The 16,594-nt window shown below is 43.5% G+C and overlaps 2 long non-coding RNA genes across 8 annotated transcripts in view; one reads left to right on the top strand and one right to left on the bottom strand.

Moving 5' to 3' along the window:
* The window catches only part of LOC128118287 (uncharacterized), a 450,954-nt gene that overhangs the window by 68,030 nt on the left and 366,330 nt on the right, over positions 1-16,594 (top strand). The window lies entirely within an intron of this gene.
* Positions 11,053-16,594, bottom strand: part of LOC128118288 (uncharacterized) — a 35,960-nt gene continuing 30,418 nt past the window's right edge. For all 3 annotated transcript variants that reach the window (XR_008221116.1, XR_008221117.1, XR_008221119.1), the window contains 2 exons: positions 15,614-15,694; positions 11,053-14,448 (listed from right to left, as the gene is read on the bottom strand). This is a non-coding gene — a long non-coding RNA (uncharacterized LOC128118288). The remainder of the gene's footprint in view (positions 14,449-15,613; positions 15,695-16,594) is intronic.

Here is a 16,594-nt window from a genome sequence, read left to right as displayed (position 1 = left end):
GTCTTCAGAAGCAGGTAAACCTTATATAAATCCAACACTGTTAAGATTGCTGTTAAATGCCTCTGTGGATGTGCAGTTTAAAACCACTGAGCACTGTTTCACTCTCAGGATTATGGGTTAGGACCACAAGGCCCGTGTGAGCTGAGATGCATCTGAGATATGAAGCTTTAGAGTTCTCTGGTCCTTCCTGCCCCAGCCCCCTTTGTACAGGTGTGCATGAAGGCCTGCAATGCTTGTCTACACACACATATGTGTTTTACCGAAATTTCTGCATGTGTAAAACCACTGTGCCATCTCACGTGATGTCATCTCGTACAATGACTGGGTCCCTCTCAGTGAGCCAAGTGGGCAGACACTGAAACAGACTGCAGGGACTTTTCCTAAGAACTTCCCTGTGCCATAATAGATCTGAAAATTACTGAATGTTTGCACAAAAATGTAGACTTTTCACTATTGAATGTTTTTTTCTGCAGTTTTCACCCATTTTGTCAAGAATTACATCTATAGAGATGCTCACTCAACAGGATTTCTCTAGAAGAGACTGATTGCTTTATCACAGAGAAATAACCTTATTTTTTTTAACATATCATGCATATGCGCCCACAATACAGAAAACAAACTTCAAAAAGACAGAAGCAGTGCATGATTTTCCTCTCAAAGGTCACTGTCTTTACTGTTGAGACAAAGGCTTGCACACTTCTCTTTATACATCAGTGTGAAAGACACAGCTTCACACAGGTACAGACACAGGCACACAGCTGTCACTGTACCATGTGGAAGCCTGCCACAGCACCTGTCCTGGGTCGATGTCACTTCCTGTGTGTGTTCACCTTCTTGTCCTGTGCAGCTGCCCAGGCTCCAGTGTGAGCCCCTGGTTTTCACTTGCTTGCCTTGTGCTCACATCCTTCACATGTATGAATGAAATCCTGAGCAGAGGATTGACCTGGTGTTGACATGGAATGTCTCAGTATCTCGGTTGCCTTCCTAAATAATAAGATCTTAGAGACAAGAATTTGTTAATACCTCCACTTTGTGGCTGCAGGAATAGTTCTGTCTTTCCTGCTGTCGAGCACTTTGCTTCCTTCAGCTCAGTTTTAAGCCTGATGATGCTCCTCCTCCACATCCCACACAAGAGGGGCGCCTTCTCCTTCACCTTTTCACTGACTCTGAATATGTAGGAATCTCCTGTGTTTCATCTTTTATTAGTATAATTAGTATATATTATACCTAGTGAGTTTATTATGGCATTTTCATGCATGCATGTTGAGGATTTTACCATGTGCACAGCATTGTCCTTTCTCATCCCCTCCCAACACTCCAGTCCTCCTTTTTTCCAACTAGTGCCCCATCTACTTTCATATATTTTATTAAAAACTAAAAGCTTGTAAATTCAAAGATCAGCTTATTAAGAGAATCAATGTAGTGAGCCCTGGAAGCCGACCCAGCAAACCTGCCCAACTGCAGACGTAGCTAACTTGGAAAATAATTTCATCTGGGCTATTTTATTGGAGATGACTCATGAGTATTTTGGACATATTTTGTACTTATTTTAACTGTTGGGCTGTATTACCGTGTTGTGAGATTGATAAATATTTTAATGAGGAGTTATATTTCTGGGTCATGCATTAAGAGAGGAACAGAGTAACTTTGTGACGGCCATAAATGCTAAATTAGCACAGGAGTACTCTTTATATTTAGCTCCCGGTCGAATTTACCCCTTGTAAGAAATCTGGCAAAATCGTAGCGTCCAACCCGGCCTCTCAATCAACGTGGCAAATAGTGACTTCTGCTGCTGCCTTTGCTGAGGTAGGCCTGCAACTGAGGCATTTTTGAGCAAGCAGGTGCAAGATTTGTATTTTATTTTATTTTATTTTATTTTATTTTTTTTTTTGTGTGTGTGTGTGTGTGTGTGTATGTGTTGTGTATGCGTATGTAGTCAGAAGTTTTCCTGTGTCCCGCCCAGCCAGCGATTGGAACAAATCTCTCCCACTCCTGTCCCGCAAATAAAAACACAGAGGCTTATATTAATTATAATAGCTGGGCCATTAGCTCAGGCTTATTACTGACTAGCTCTTACACTTAAATTAACCCATAATTCTTATCTATGTTTAGCCATGTGTCTTGGTACCTTTTCTCAATTCTGCCTTGTCATCTTGATTCCTTTGTGCCTGGCTGGCGACTCCTGACTCTGCTCTTCCTCTTCCCAGAATTCTCCTTGTCTGTTTGCCCCACCTATACTTCCTTCCTGGCTACTGGCCAATCAGCATTTTATTTATCAACCAATCAGAGCAACACATATTCACAGTTCACAGCTTATAGAAAGACATCCCACAGTATGCATGTCTATATGTGTGTGTGTGTGTATGTTGTATATGCATGTCTATGTGCATATGTGTTATTCATATGTAAGGGTGAGGGCATGCTTGTGTGTGTGTGTGTGTGTGTGTGTGTGTGTGTGTGTGTGTTGTGTATGCACGTCTATGTATGTTTATTCACACGTATATGGGTGACAGCATGTGCATGTGTGTAAGTATGGGTGTGTGTACCACATCAAGTGTGTGTGGAGGTCAGAGGACAGCCCTGGGTACTGGTTCTCCTCTTCCACTTTGAGACGGGTCTCTCTTTCATTGCGTATACCAAACCAGCTGGCTTATGACTTTCCAGGGAGCCTCCACCTCCTACCTCTCAGGGCGTGCTGTGATTCCACATGGAAATGACCACACCCAGCTTTGCATGAGTCCCGAAGTTTCAAACCCATGTCTACCTGCCTGCAAAGCAAGTGCTTTAACCAGTGAGCAATCCTCCCAGCTCCCTTTTTGTATTTTATTGGTAGCAGATAATTTGGGACTGGGATGGTGGTTTCCACCAGTGAGCAGTCTTCAATCTGTCTGCCATCTGTCAGTGAGGGAGCAAAAGGAGCCAGAGGACTCTTTGCAAGCAGGTCACAGGAGGGTCCTCAATTCTTCTGTAGGACTGTTTCTTCAGGACCTTGCCACCAGAAGCCATGGAGACTCAGTGTCTGGGCACATGAACACGCACCATCACTCACTGTCTTGTCCATAAAGCATTGCTTAGTTTTGGGTAGTCTTGTGGCAGAAAAAAAACCCAAAAACCAAAAAACCAACCAAACAAAAAAATAACTTTCCCTTTCTTTGTCATTGTGTCCGTGACAGCATCAGAAGCTGTGTTTTCAGACAGGACAGCTCTTCTTGTCAGTAGATCAAAAAATGTTCGAGCCTTTTCCCAGACATGCCGCTCCTGAAAATACTAGAAGTGAACATGGACAAAAAGACAAATGACTTACTGAGTCTCTAGCTATGAAACCACAAAGAGCTCAAGAGCAAATCACACTGAGGAAGGAAGGGAGGGCTCTCTCTTTTCCTTGAGAATGTTTCTGAAGAATAGGGATTGGAAGTAATTTTTTTTAAATAAAAAGAAAGCTTAAATTAGAATGAATGAGGAGAGAAAGCACATATTAAGCCTATAAGGCTGAGGAGACCTGATCCCCCTCCCCCACAGCTCACTTCCTGACTACCAGGAAAAGATGTCCCCACTGAGAACCACTGTGTCCCATCTTCTTTTGTGGTAGAGCAGTTATTAGTCAGTCAAGTGAAAGAAACTCTGACACACACACCTGTGGAGGAGTGTTCAAATCCCCCCAGGAATTTAAGAATGGCTTTGGAATGAGATGCTGATGGGCAGCTGACCGCAGCTCTCATGTGCTGAGAATAGACACAAGCATCCCACAGGAAACAGACCGCTGGGTCTCCTTTCCACAGAGAAGCTACTGAGACTGTTGTCTTCCCTCCTGTGAACTCCTGGTCAGTGGGCTTCAGGAGCCAGGAAATCACCAGGTCCAGATAAAGAGCCCTGGTAGAAGGGACACTGTGGAGCCTAATGGTATGCCTAGATTTGTTTCAGAGTACTTCTTGTTACGTTAGCATGGAACTGATCACATCCTCGAGCCTTGTGTCTGCACATCAAGGTTCTTATTCTGTTCTCAGGTGTCTTAAATCTACATTTGGTATGTAGATTTTCTATAGGAAGTATGCTTGGAAATGATGGGTTTACCTCCAAAATTATTTTCTCATCAATGATAAGAATGCCAAGACGTAAACATCTGCTATCAACTACTTTCATTCTAAGGGTAAAAAAAAATGTTTAGATGCTTCATTTAGTCTTTGAGGAGATTTTAAAAGGAAGATCTGAAAGATCCAGAAACATCTGTTATCCCTGCTCTCAATATCGAGAGTGACTTCCAAACTTCTAGGACTTGTACAGAAACATTCAGCAGCACAGTGCCTATGGGTTTATTTCCATTCTTGTCATTCTGAGGGAATGTTGTCCATGTGCTTGGATATGAGGGGAATTCTTTCTGCCTGAAGGACTTTACTAAGTGTGCCACCCCACCCCCCACATTTCTAATTCAGTCAACAGCTGGGGGAGAGCAGACAGTGTAGAGTTCAGTCAGAGCACAGGTGGCCTTGTTCAAGGCTGAGCACATAGCATAACTCAATCAGTCAATCAGATCACACTTTTGTCCTGGCAAAGTCCTGGGCACACTGACATCACACACACAAACATATATACACAGGCATGTGTGCACGTGCACACACACACATACACACACACCTGTTAAAATAAGTACAGTATACCTCTCTTCAAGTCTAGTCTTACCTAGGCAGGGCATTTTTTCCTGTATAATTACTAGATTTTATTATGCATTTGCTCTGTATCAGTCTTGGAAGTATAATGGATAAAGCAAATGGATTTCACAGCCTAAAAGGCTAAGTCATGTAAGCACATCGGCTTGGCTTATGTAGAATGGTAAAAATAACACTGGATTTTGGGGACTGTGGAAGATAAATGATGAAATTTTAATCCAGTCCAATCCCCCATGTAATGCCGAGGAAGAAGCAAATCATCTATTCACCCATTTCCGCATGGTTTATCTGTTAATACCTTGGTATTTAAAGGAGGGCATTAGATGGGATCAAAAGAGAGAGGGTATACATTACATTTCCTCTCTCAGTACCCTTAGCTTTGAGAGGCTTTGGGAGAGCTTTTCAGGTGTGTCCTGGAAGCGGGGAAGACCTCGGGGTTTGATGGAAGGGGACAGGGACTTCGAGTTCGGAGACCTTTCAGACCTACCAAGCAAGGGTTTTCTCAGCCCTGATGTCTGGCCTTAGTTCAGTTTGGTGTGTAGTGAGGGTATCCCCATACAGCCTCAGACTCAGTGTGGTGACATTTTACCTACAAAGAGGTGGGACAGAGGATGTATACACAGAAGGGCCTGGCAGACTCTAGTCATACCAGAGAAGTGAAGAAAACCTAGGTCCTGTTGGGAATGCTCGGAAGAAGAGCTGGTGTTTGCTGTGTGTGGCTTTTGTTTGGAATCTCAGTTTTCATGTTTTACACACTCAGGAGGTATCACCAGAGGAAATCACTCTGTGAAACACTAACACAGTGTGAGGGAGGCTGGCCTCTGTTTCTGTTGCCATTCTTGGCCTAGACTGATCCATGACTTCAGAACCAAAGGAGGATGTAGGGAGAAGGGGGGTTTACTTATACATGGTTTTGTAGGCTCAATCCCCTAAGACATGAGCTTGTAACATTTACAAGGAACACAGAGAACTGTGAAATCTAAGAGTCTTGAGTATCATCTGAACTATGCATGTGTGGAAATGCCACTGAAGTTCAGACCGCATTCAATTATCTATAGTCAAACTATCTCTTCTAAATTTCGTATTTTTCTTGATGGGGACCGAACCTAAGGCCCTTGTGCATGCTAGGCAAGTGTTCCCTCATAGCCGAATTCCCAGCCTCTCTCTTTCATAGCTGAGTGACTGTGATTTGAACAACAGACACTTCGGTGCCCTGTCTGAGCTCCACAGCAGCACGTGGCAATGTGTGATGGTCTGAACGAGAAAGTCTTCCATCGGCTCAGGTATTTGAACACTTGATCGCCAGTTGACAGCTCTATCTGGGGAGAGGTAGTAGGTGTGGCCTTGTTGGGGGAAGCACATGACCAGGGGCAGGGTTAGAGCTGTCCTAGCCATGTGCCAGTAACAGGTCCCTCTTTCTGTGGTGGAGGATGTCGTCTTTTCGCTTCCTGTTCCAGTTGCTGTGCCTGCCATTTGCCGCCATGCTGTCCCCACCATTACGGATTCTAAGCCTCTGGAACCCCAAGCCAGATAAACCCTTCCTTCTGTAGGTTGCCTTCTGTCAGTTACCTTGGTTGTGGTGTTTTTATCACAGCAATAGAAAGTAATGGATACAGCGTCTCCTAGGCATGTCACGGGGAATCCTAATCTGAACCCAGGGAAAGCATTTCTTTTGACTGTCTTTCTCTTCCAGGAGATTCCATCATGGATACTCTTTTGCCTAATTCCTGGCGGTCCATGGGAAGTAGGGTTCATATACATTAATCTCCCAGAGCATAACAAATTAATGCCACTATTAAATCTGTCTGCTTCAATCTCAACATTTAGAGACAAAAAAAAAAATCACATTAGTTTGCTCATTTTATTGAATTTTCCCAACAGGGTAGGATGAATCAGAAGGAACTCTAGGAGAAATGGCTTGGAAGGCTGATGGATACTTGGCAAAGGATCTCTTTGATTGTTTTTCTTTGATACTTTGTGCAGTTGGACACTTATTTTACAATTGAGAACATGGCTGCAAATCAAAATAATGCTTTGAAAAGACCCTATAGAACACATTCTGCCCCGTGGGCTGTCAGGGGGGTAATTCTGCCTCGAACAGAGTGACTCTCCAGGCCGACCTTCTGGCTTTGCTCTGCATGTTTGTGCACTGGTATGAAGCAACAGGCTCCTGAGTCATTAGCGACCGTGAGGACAATGTAACAATATGCACATAATTACGGCTAAATCCTGTATATAGAAAGATCCAATTATTTCCATAAGCACTGGCTTCAATTCTTCTTCAATCCATAAAAGCTAAAAACAGATCCAATTATTTGAATATCAATGTTAAACAGTATTTGATAACCATGAGAACAGAGTCTCAGATTGGCATGACCAAAAATAAATAAATAAAAAAAGAACAACCTTTGTTTAGAGATGTTTAAATTTTCACATTTTCAGCCAAATGAATTTTCCCAGGTTCTTCAATTACTGACTTCAGAGATGGTGACATCTATATATATTAAAGGACCCCTGGAGATGGCAATAAATACTTAGTATAGTTGTGCATGTATTCAAATTACATATTATGAACTCAAATCTGATCACGCTGAGTTAATGACAATGAGTGTGACATGAACTTCTGGGCCAAATGTCAGCTAAATTACATGTTTACACACTCCACGGGTACTTTTCTCTTCAGCTCACAAAGGTAACGTCCCCAGAAACAACAGCAAAGAACTAGAAAATGTCAGAGCTCTGTTTACAATAGTAAGGGTGTGGCAAAAGCCTAGACGTCCATCAGCAGACAAATAGCTGAGGAAAATGTGATACATATAAACAGTGGAATATTAGTCAGCTATAAAGAAAAACGAGATCATGGAAATTTTAGAAAAATGGATGGACCTGTATTAATCATGGTGACCCAAACTCAGAAAGAAAAAGAAGACACATGTTTTCACTCAGAGGATCCTAGTCTGTAATGTAAGCATGTATATACGTAAGCAGATGTAAGAGGTGTCTGTGTGAATAGGTGTAAGTGTGAGTACAGCACACAGTTTGGAAAAGGGGCAAGAGAGAGTGACATTGGGTGGTGAGGAAGGATGGAATGGAAGGCAAAAGTACCCAGGAATCAGAAAAAAGGAAATCAAGCCTTTTTTTTTCTGTTTTCTATTCTGGAACAATTGCCCCCCTTCTGCCCCCATGGTGGGTATGTGAACTCAACTTCCTGTGTGTTGAAGAAGCAAGAGTCATTTTGCCTCTGTCAGAGCGCGGCACCTGTTCTTTGTCTGAGGCAGTGATTGTGAAGTGGAGCTTTCCTTTGCATCCCATTGTCCCTTAGTGCTGGGGGACATGGATACCAGGAGTCACTGAGAACATTTGTCCCACTGACCCACTTAGTAAACATGAGTTTTAAAATGAATTGTTCTAAGAGAAAAGGTTTTCTAACCTTAAAATTTCCCCATTATTATTATTTTTTTAAAGTGGTAAAAGAAAATCATTGTGTTATGGTGCTATTTAATATGTAAATTGCATCACTATACATAAACTAATGTATGGTTTTTTTAAAAAAACGAACTAAAAATAGAGTAAAAGCCATCATCCCTCTCCAACTGGAAACCTTAGAGCACATTTAGGTGAATGGAGAGTATTCCTGGCACATGTTGGTGCAGGTGAGTTGGGACTGGCACAAGTTCTGACACTCTCAGAAACTCATAGAATTGAGTCCCAGAATAAAGTGTGTGCTTTTGCAAGTCAGAGGGCCCAGGGCACGGGAACACCCTGCTGTAAGGCAATCTATGTCACCAGTTCAAGGCATCCTAATATTGGTCTTAGGAGGCAAACTTCTAGTATCATTTCTGATGCAGAGGACCTAGGTACACCAAGCTAACCAGGTATAGGAATGGCAGTATTATTTATAATAGAAAAAAGTCACAGAATGTAGTGATGTACAATCATGATTACATGGCCTATGGAAACAGTGAAACACTGTAAAATAAGAACAGTGATGAGTCAGATACAGGTATTAACTTGAAAAGATGCCCTGACATCTGCTAAAAGGAGCAACTGAGAGAAATATGTGAGATGGACTCCAAAGTGGTCCACTTGGTGTGTTGTTCATACACTTGGTGTGTTGTTGGTCCATTTGGTGTTTTGTTCATACACTTGATGTGTTGGTGTGCCCTCAACTGTCCCAACTCTCTAACTAGAAGACTGGAATTATTCAAAACAGTGCTTTGGTCTGAGTCACAAGAGGTTGGGTGAATTTTCCTTTCTTTGTGTTCTTTCATTGTGAAAAGAATACCATCTCATCTCTATTGTGAAGGTCATTGCATCAGAATGTGCCTTTTGAGAATATACAAGATGTTTTAAAACCCTGACAGAGGACTCCCAGGCCTCTATGTCTAAAATAGAAGCTCAGCTTTCAGCCAAGTGTTAACTGAGCAGGAACTGTACACCGTGGGGGCCACATGATGTTTGAGGGTTTAATCTCCAGTGATCATCACACTTTTGCCATACTCTATTGTATGATGTGTCTCCTTAATGATATTTTCAAATTGCCCCAACAAGCCACTGAGGGCTGTTACCTAAGTCGTATTACTTCAATCCAGGAAGCTTAGTTACCAGACAATTAACATCAAGAATTAAAACACAAAGTTTGGCAGTTTGCTCTGAGGTTGTCCTCCTTCTAACCCTAGCCCTTTTCCAGCAACTCCTGCCCATTTAGATTTGAGTAAATTCTGCGGTTTAGAGAAAGATGGTCCATACTCCATTTTATGGCTTTTTTTTTTTTTTTTTTTTTTTTTTTTTTGTGCTTTACCCAATGTCCAGAACGGGCTCTTAAGCTACGCGGTGCAACCAGTCGGCTGAGTGCAATTGACAGGGAGGTTATGGGGCTGCCAGCCAGTGTCTACTTAGAGGTGGAGGGTCTTCTGACCAGCAACACATGGTGCTGAACTCACAGTAACCCGGCTTGATCACGAGGCTGTGCTCCCCACTTGCCAGCCACAGACCTCAGTGAAGCCACAGCATCCAGTCAGAGGCCCAGTCAGTATGTGTGGGTAGGAGGAGGGGTGAGAGGGGCTCATTTGTTCTTTTTCCCTGAAGATGAGTAGAAGCTGTAAAAGAGAGGTTCTCAGTCTTTGGGGTTCACGACCCCTTTGGGGTCAAATGGCCCTTTCGCAGGGATCGTATATCTGATATCCTGCATGTCAGTTATGATGAATAGCAGTAGCAAAATTACAGTTTTATGGTTTGGGGGGAGGTCAGCACAACCTGAGGAATAAGGGGTCACAGCATTAGGAAGGTTGAGAATCACTGCTGTAGAGGAATGAGTCTCTCTTGTCTCCATTATGTTTCCTGTCTCTGTGACAGAAACAACGAAAGGGGAAGGGCTGATTTTGATTCATGGTCCCAGAGGTGTCTGTCTGTTGGTGGGAGTACTAAGGCAACTCCACGTGGTTAAAAAGGAGGCTTATTTTGGGGGATAACTTACAAGTAAAGGGATAGTTTACAGGGTCCGGGAGAGGTGAAGTGCAGTCCAGTGGTGTTCTCTGGAGAATTTTGCTCGGTGTACATCCAGCGTCCAGGATCACCAGGAACCAAGAGAGCCAGCATATCCAGATCTGGGTCTTAAGGGCTCCTGTCTTGGCCCTGCCTCGTAGGCATGACAGTTACTGGAAGCCCTCAATGGAAGTAGTACTTCCAGGTCAAAGCTGGAACAGCTACCCACTACATCTATTCATCACGGCAGGGAGGGCATGGTGGAGTAGAGCTGCCCAGGAAGGAGGAAAATTAAAAAAGGAGCAAGGAAAGAGCTCAGAGCACAATCAGCATCTGACCCCCAGTGCTGTTCTTTCTTCTTCCAATTATTCCACCTTCTACTCTTCTCCACCTCCGAGTATCGCTATGATAGCATGACACCATGGAGGGATTAATGACCCATCAATTACACCTGTGGGTTACACCCTCCTGGCTGTTTCTTAGTCTCACCAAATTGACATCAGACTGAACCAGTGCAATCCGGATGGGAGGATGGAAGTTAGACCCGAGATCCTTCCTATTGCCCTGACTCCTTCCCATTTGGTGTCTGTGGGAACCTGTAAAAAGACCCTTGAGTGCGACTTCAGAAATTATGTTCTTCACTGGAGAAGAAGCAGTGAAATGATGAGTAGATAGCCAGAAGGTCAAGATTGGATTGTACTTAATAGATCAATTAAGGAAAAGAGCTTAATCCTTGATCCAGGCTGGCTCAATCATTTCTTCTCCCATCTCAAATGTTCAGCTATACTAGCTAACTGAATGCGGCACTTAGACAGTCTTTGTTTTTCTTTTTCTTTATTCATCTCTCAAACAATACATCCCAGTTGCAGTTTCCCCTCCCTCCACTCCTCCCAGCCTCCCCATTTCCCCTCCCACAGATCCACTCCTCCTCTCTTTCCCTTCAGAAAAGAGCAGGACTCCGAGGGATATTAACTGAACACAGATGTAATGAGACTATGCACAAACCTTCATATCAAGGCTGGACGAGGCAAGCCAGTAGGAGGAAAAGGATCCCAAGAGCAGACAAAAGAGTCAGAGATATCCCCATTCCCATTGTTAGGAGTCCCACAAAAACCCCAAGCTAAACAACAATAACATACACGTAGAGGACCTAGTATAGACCCATGCAGTATCTGTGATTGCTGCTTTAGTCTACTTTTGCCAATTTTATCTATTTATTATCCCCAGTGTTTCAAACTCTTATTAAGAATGTGTTTCTTTGGAAGAGTAAAAGACGCAGAGGGTCAGTTTTGTCTCATTGCATACCATTTGGAAGGTAGAGTGCTGTTTGAATGGGAGTGATCTGGTCTGAGTAGGCTCTGTATCCTGGAGTTTTAGAACAGCAAGCAGAATAACAATGTGGCTTAGGTCCCACTGCATGAGTCTGTGGCAAGGAGTCATCACGGGTTCTTTCAAATGAGGACTTGATGTGATTGATCTTGTGGTTTCCTTCATTGCTTAGCGGTTTCTGCTCCTTAGCTGTCACAGTAATTAACCCAAGATACAAAAGTCTTGCAGACAGCTGATGGAAATTTACTAGTTTTTCCTTGGTGGTGACTTCCTGGCTCTCCTGGCCTCCCCTTCTGAAATCCCACATGTCCTGTGTTGTACTGGAGCCTCTGGTGGTGGCATAGCCTGAAATAACTCCAGAGTTGAGAGAACAAGATTGAACTTTCAGTGTTCAAGATTTATGCCTGAAAAATATCACCATCTCAACACATATTTTATGTGTTAAAATGAAAGACAGAGTCCCTCTGCCTCAGGTGGCAAGCAGGCCATATGTCTGTGAAATTTCCCTCCTCTTGGCCATTCTCGGTATTCTTCCAGCCTCTGCCATCATGAGTGATCACTCCAGCAATGCAGTGGGGCCTCAGCTAGACACTGGAACAACTTTCTTCATAATTACAGCAGAGATCCCAGCCTAACAGATGATGAAGACATGGAAGGAGGCGGGGGGATATAGGAAAAAAACCATCTAGGCTATGCAATAAGAAGCCCAACTATTCAACAAATCGCACATATTACAGGTCTGTTATCGTCACAACTGTGGGGTGCCGTGTTAGCAGAGTGCTGAGGGACTGCCTCCTCAGAGTGTCTGTGCCATTGGCTAGTTCCAGAACCCACTGGTGAGGAAAGAGAGCTGGTTTTCAGGTTTGGCCTCTCCTGTCCTGCTCCACTCTGGACTTCGCTGCTCTCCTAAAAACATGTTGCTTTAGCCTCTTTCATTTTCTGTTCCCGGGCTCTTATTATTTAGTTACGTTACACCAACAGTGATTGATTTATGCTAGGTTTCCATTGTGTTGACCACAGAAAATAACTCATTTTGTTAAATTGACCAAGCCACACACATCTGTGTAATGAAGAAAGCAAGTAGGCAGGGAAGGAATCATTCACTTTGACATCTAGTTTTCAAAGGCTCCCTTTACCTTGCAGAGCAGCGGTCACCCACACTGGCATTTCTGCACCCAGTGCTTCTATAGGATGGCACATCCTTGCTTGGAGATCATCAGTATCCTGCTTGTTTGTTTTCAGACATCAACCTTTCCAGACACATACCGATACTGTTTGCCAAGCACAATCCCCCTGTTTTCCAATACAATGGCCACTTTTATATAGTGTTGCTTATGGAGTCATGTTCTAGTCCACAAGGGAACATAGACCTGTCCTTAGGTCACATGTTAGTAAAGGCAACTCATTCAATATGGGTTATTCTAAAATACTACTGCTTCTTCTCCCAATGTTCCTCCTCTTCTTCCTCCTCCCCCTCCCCTTCCTCCTTCTCTTCTTCCTCCTCCTGTTGTCAAGGAAGTCCATATGCTTGGCACACTCCCTTCTCTACTTGTCCAAACAGCCCCCAGGGGAAGCTCTCTTCTACATTTTACCACGGTTACTCAATTTAGTGCCGCCTTTGTATGATAGTAAGACTGCATAGATGGTTAAGTCTTGAGGGTGAGTGGAACCAACTCCAAGTGTCTTCTGGGGAAATATGATTTAATTGCCCTTTCTGTGTTTCTGTGATAAAATACTGATCAAAAACAGCTTGGGCAGGACAGGATATATTTCAACTTACAAGTTATAGTCCATCCCTGGCAGAACTCAGGGCACACGCTTGAAGCAGAAACCATGTAAGAATACTGCTCACTGGCCTGCTTCCTCTGTCCTGCTCATCTAGTTTTCTTATACAGGCCAGGCCCACCTTCCTAGGGTGGGCACCACCCGCAGTGGGCTGGACCTCCTACATTAATTAGCAACCAAGAACATACCCCAAAGGCCGATCTGATGCAGGCAATTCCGCAACTGAAATTCTCTCTTCCCAGATGTATCTAGGTTCATGTCAAGTTGACAGAAAGAGCCAGCAGTGTCTAAGCAAAACCTTTGTGTCATCTTTTCTTTGGAAATTGATAATTTAACTGGGGAGACAAAAATCTAAAGCCAAATAAGTGCGAGATTCAAATAAAAAATTCAGTTGTCCCACGAGGTGTCACGTGTGTCTGTAACTACAGCTGAAGGGGATAATGGAGCTGGGCTGGGGCGATGGCTGAGTACCTGCCATGCAGGATTGAGGGCTTCAGTTCCCTTTCCAACACCCACATTAACATAATCCAGAAGTGGTGGAGCATGCTTGCAACCCTAACACTGTAGAGGTGGGGAAAAGCCAATCCCTCAGACTCCCTAGTCAGCCAGCCCAGCCTATTCTACAATCTTACACACACACACACACACACACACACACACACACACACACACACACACAGTGAATTGACTCAATGATTTCTCTGATTTTCCATAGTCACTGGCCTAGCTCTGATGGGTTGCACTTATTTGACCAAGTCGACTTCTGCTCCAGCACCTCCCCAGCCTGCATTCTCTTGCAACACCCTGTGGGGACATTGACTTGTACTCCTAGAATTGAAGCATGACAGCTAATGTATCTGGGTCATGAGACAGTATGGAGGTTACCCCAGGCCAGGGGAGTTAGAAAGTATGACCTGGATATATCTTGGTTCTTCAAAGGTGGCCATACTTTGACAGCAGGTTTGCAAATTTCAAGCTGTAGAAAAAGAAGAACAAGGAAAGCGAGAGATCAGGCCAGGAAGGAGAAGTCGTCTGTGTGTGAGCGCTTTGGAGAGATGACGGTCGGGAAGCCGTCTGCCTAGAGGTGATTTTCCATGCTGTTGGAGTGACAGAGATCCATGGGACAGAGGTGTGAAGAGACTTAGGGCTGAGACCCGGAGCTTTGCGAGGCGAGCAGGGTGAGCCACTGTGAAAGAGATATGGAAGGGCACCTTCAGGTCTTGATGGCATAAGCTCATTGTTTAAAAGGATGGCAAACACATGGAAATTGGCAGTGGTTTGGACCAAATGGTATCAAAATCGATACTTTTCATTAACAAAGTGCCCTGGAATTTGATTTGATCTTATTTGCAGGCAGTATCACTTTAAAAGGGATATTTATGCTCCTAAGTTCAGGCATAGAAACTAGCATTCATTAAAAAATATTAGCTCATTATAATTTTTCTTTGCTTGAGCTGGTGGTACCATTTGGAGATATATCTATATAAAAATCTATATATTGAGAGAATGGGGGGGCGTAGGGTAAAATGAAGAAGTTCATTTGACGATGAAGTGGGTGGTTGATTCCCTTAGCATTCTGAGAGCAAACACAGACATCATTATGAATCACTCCAGCTGATGAGTCTAATTCCTTTTAGTACTGTGGCAGCAGACGCTCACATTTCAGTCCTCCATGGACAGATCAATCTTTGTCACCTCCTCATGCATATTCTAGCATCTAGATGGGAGGTTCAGTGTGCTGCACCAGCCTGAGGGAGCAGAACCCTTCTGAGGTAAACTAGCACAGCAGAACTCTTGGTCACCAAAATAAAGGAGTTTCTAAATTCTAGTGCTTTCCTCAAATGACAGTGACCACTGGCAACCCGTACATGTGCGGTGTCAATGCCACACACTTGAATAATCCTGACTTGTGGAGGAGTGTACCTTGCAGAAGTAGTGATTTGTGTGTGTGTCTCATGATAAGCGGTATAAAATGACAGCAGTGCTGATATTGGAAGCTTTTCCAGTGCAGGTTGTTGAGTGTGGATGTGCTCACACCACCCACACGCGCGCGCGCGCGTGCACACACACACACACACAAACATATATGCACAGACATCATATATGTGCAAGTGTACACAAACACACACATACACATGAGTCACAGCCACACACTCAGATGTTAGGCTCCTTAGTACAGCATGTGAAATTTTGGAGTGAGAGGTAGTCACAACTGTCTTAGAAAAAAAATCTTATTTTTTTTTTTTGAGAAAATTTTGTATACGTAAAATAGATCACTCCTATTGGTCTCAATCTTTGAAGAATTCGGGAGATTTTAGTCATGGGAAATCATTGTGTGCATATTTACCTACCTTGACTGATGCTCAGCCAAAGGCCTATGGTGACTGGTCTGTACTTCCAAAGGCAGCCATGACTATCACACATCAGGTGGCCTAGAAAACAGAACTTATATTTGTGAGCCTAGATCAAGGCACTGGCTTATTTTTCCTGAGGCTGTTAAGATAATCCAAATCACTCTCCCTGCCCAACCCCACCTGCTTCTGGGTTTGCTGACACATGACATTTCTTGACATTGTCTGTTCCACACACATTTCAGCCTCCATCTCCACCTGATACTCTTCCCGTGTGCCCTTGTGTGTTCACATATCATCCGTTTACATGGATGATGATACTGGGCCAGAGACCCGGATCACTCCAGTGTAACCACATCTGACTAAACTTCTAAATAAGATCACATTCTGAAGTACTGGCATTTAAGACTTCAGTGTATGAATGTGGGATAAATACAGTTTTCCTATCGTTCTCTCTGGTGACATTCTATCTGGACACTCTTTTCTCACCTGTAACATACATTTAGCTTAGGACAGCACCCCAAGTGTCTCCAGAGTTGGCCATGAAATACTGTCTATTCCACAGTGACAGACAGATTATAGTCCCTCTTTCTTTGATTAGGCTAATGCTGTGTGACTCCTGGGGCTGAACTGTGTGGGAAGGAGAATTCTGCTTTCACTTTTTAGAATGTCCTCCAGGGGAACCTAGCCTCCACTTTGTGATCAAACAAAAAAGGCCTCCTGGGAGAGTACTAAAGCATCAGACTATAGCCCTGCCTAAACAAAGCTGGAGATCAATACAAATTACCACTGTGTGATCAGGGCATTCTATCCTTAGTCAGGTTTCCTATGACCCCATGTGAATCAGAGAAACTCTTGGGTACACAAAGAGTTGTAATCAATAATAGATTGCTATTTAAGCTATAGTGCCCTAGAGCAGACTGCTAGACAGTAACTGGAAAATTGAAATAGAATTTGGTATCAGAAGTGGGGTAATTAATA

The sequence above is a fragment of the Peromyscus californicus genome, unplaced genomic scaffold (assembly GCF_007827085.1).
Source record: "Peromyscus californicus insignis strain IS unplaced genomic scaffold, ASM782708v3 Scaffold_22__1_contigs__length_63687245, whole genome shotgun sequence".
Classification (NCBI taxonomy): Eukaryota; Metazoa; Chordata; class Mammalia; order Rodentia; family Cricetidae; genus Peromyscus; species Peromyscus californicus.
This window is presented reverse-complemented; position numbering and strand designations above follow the sequence as displayed.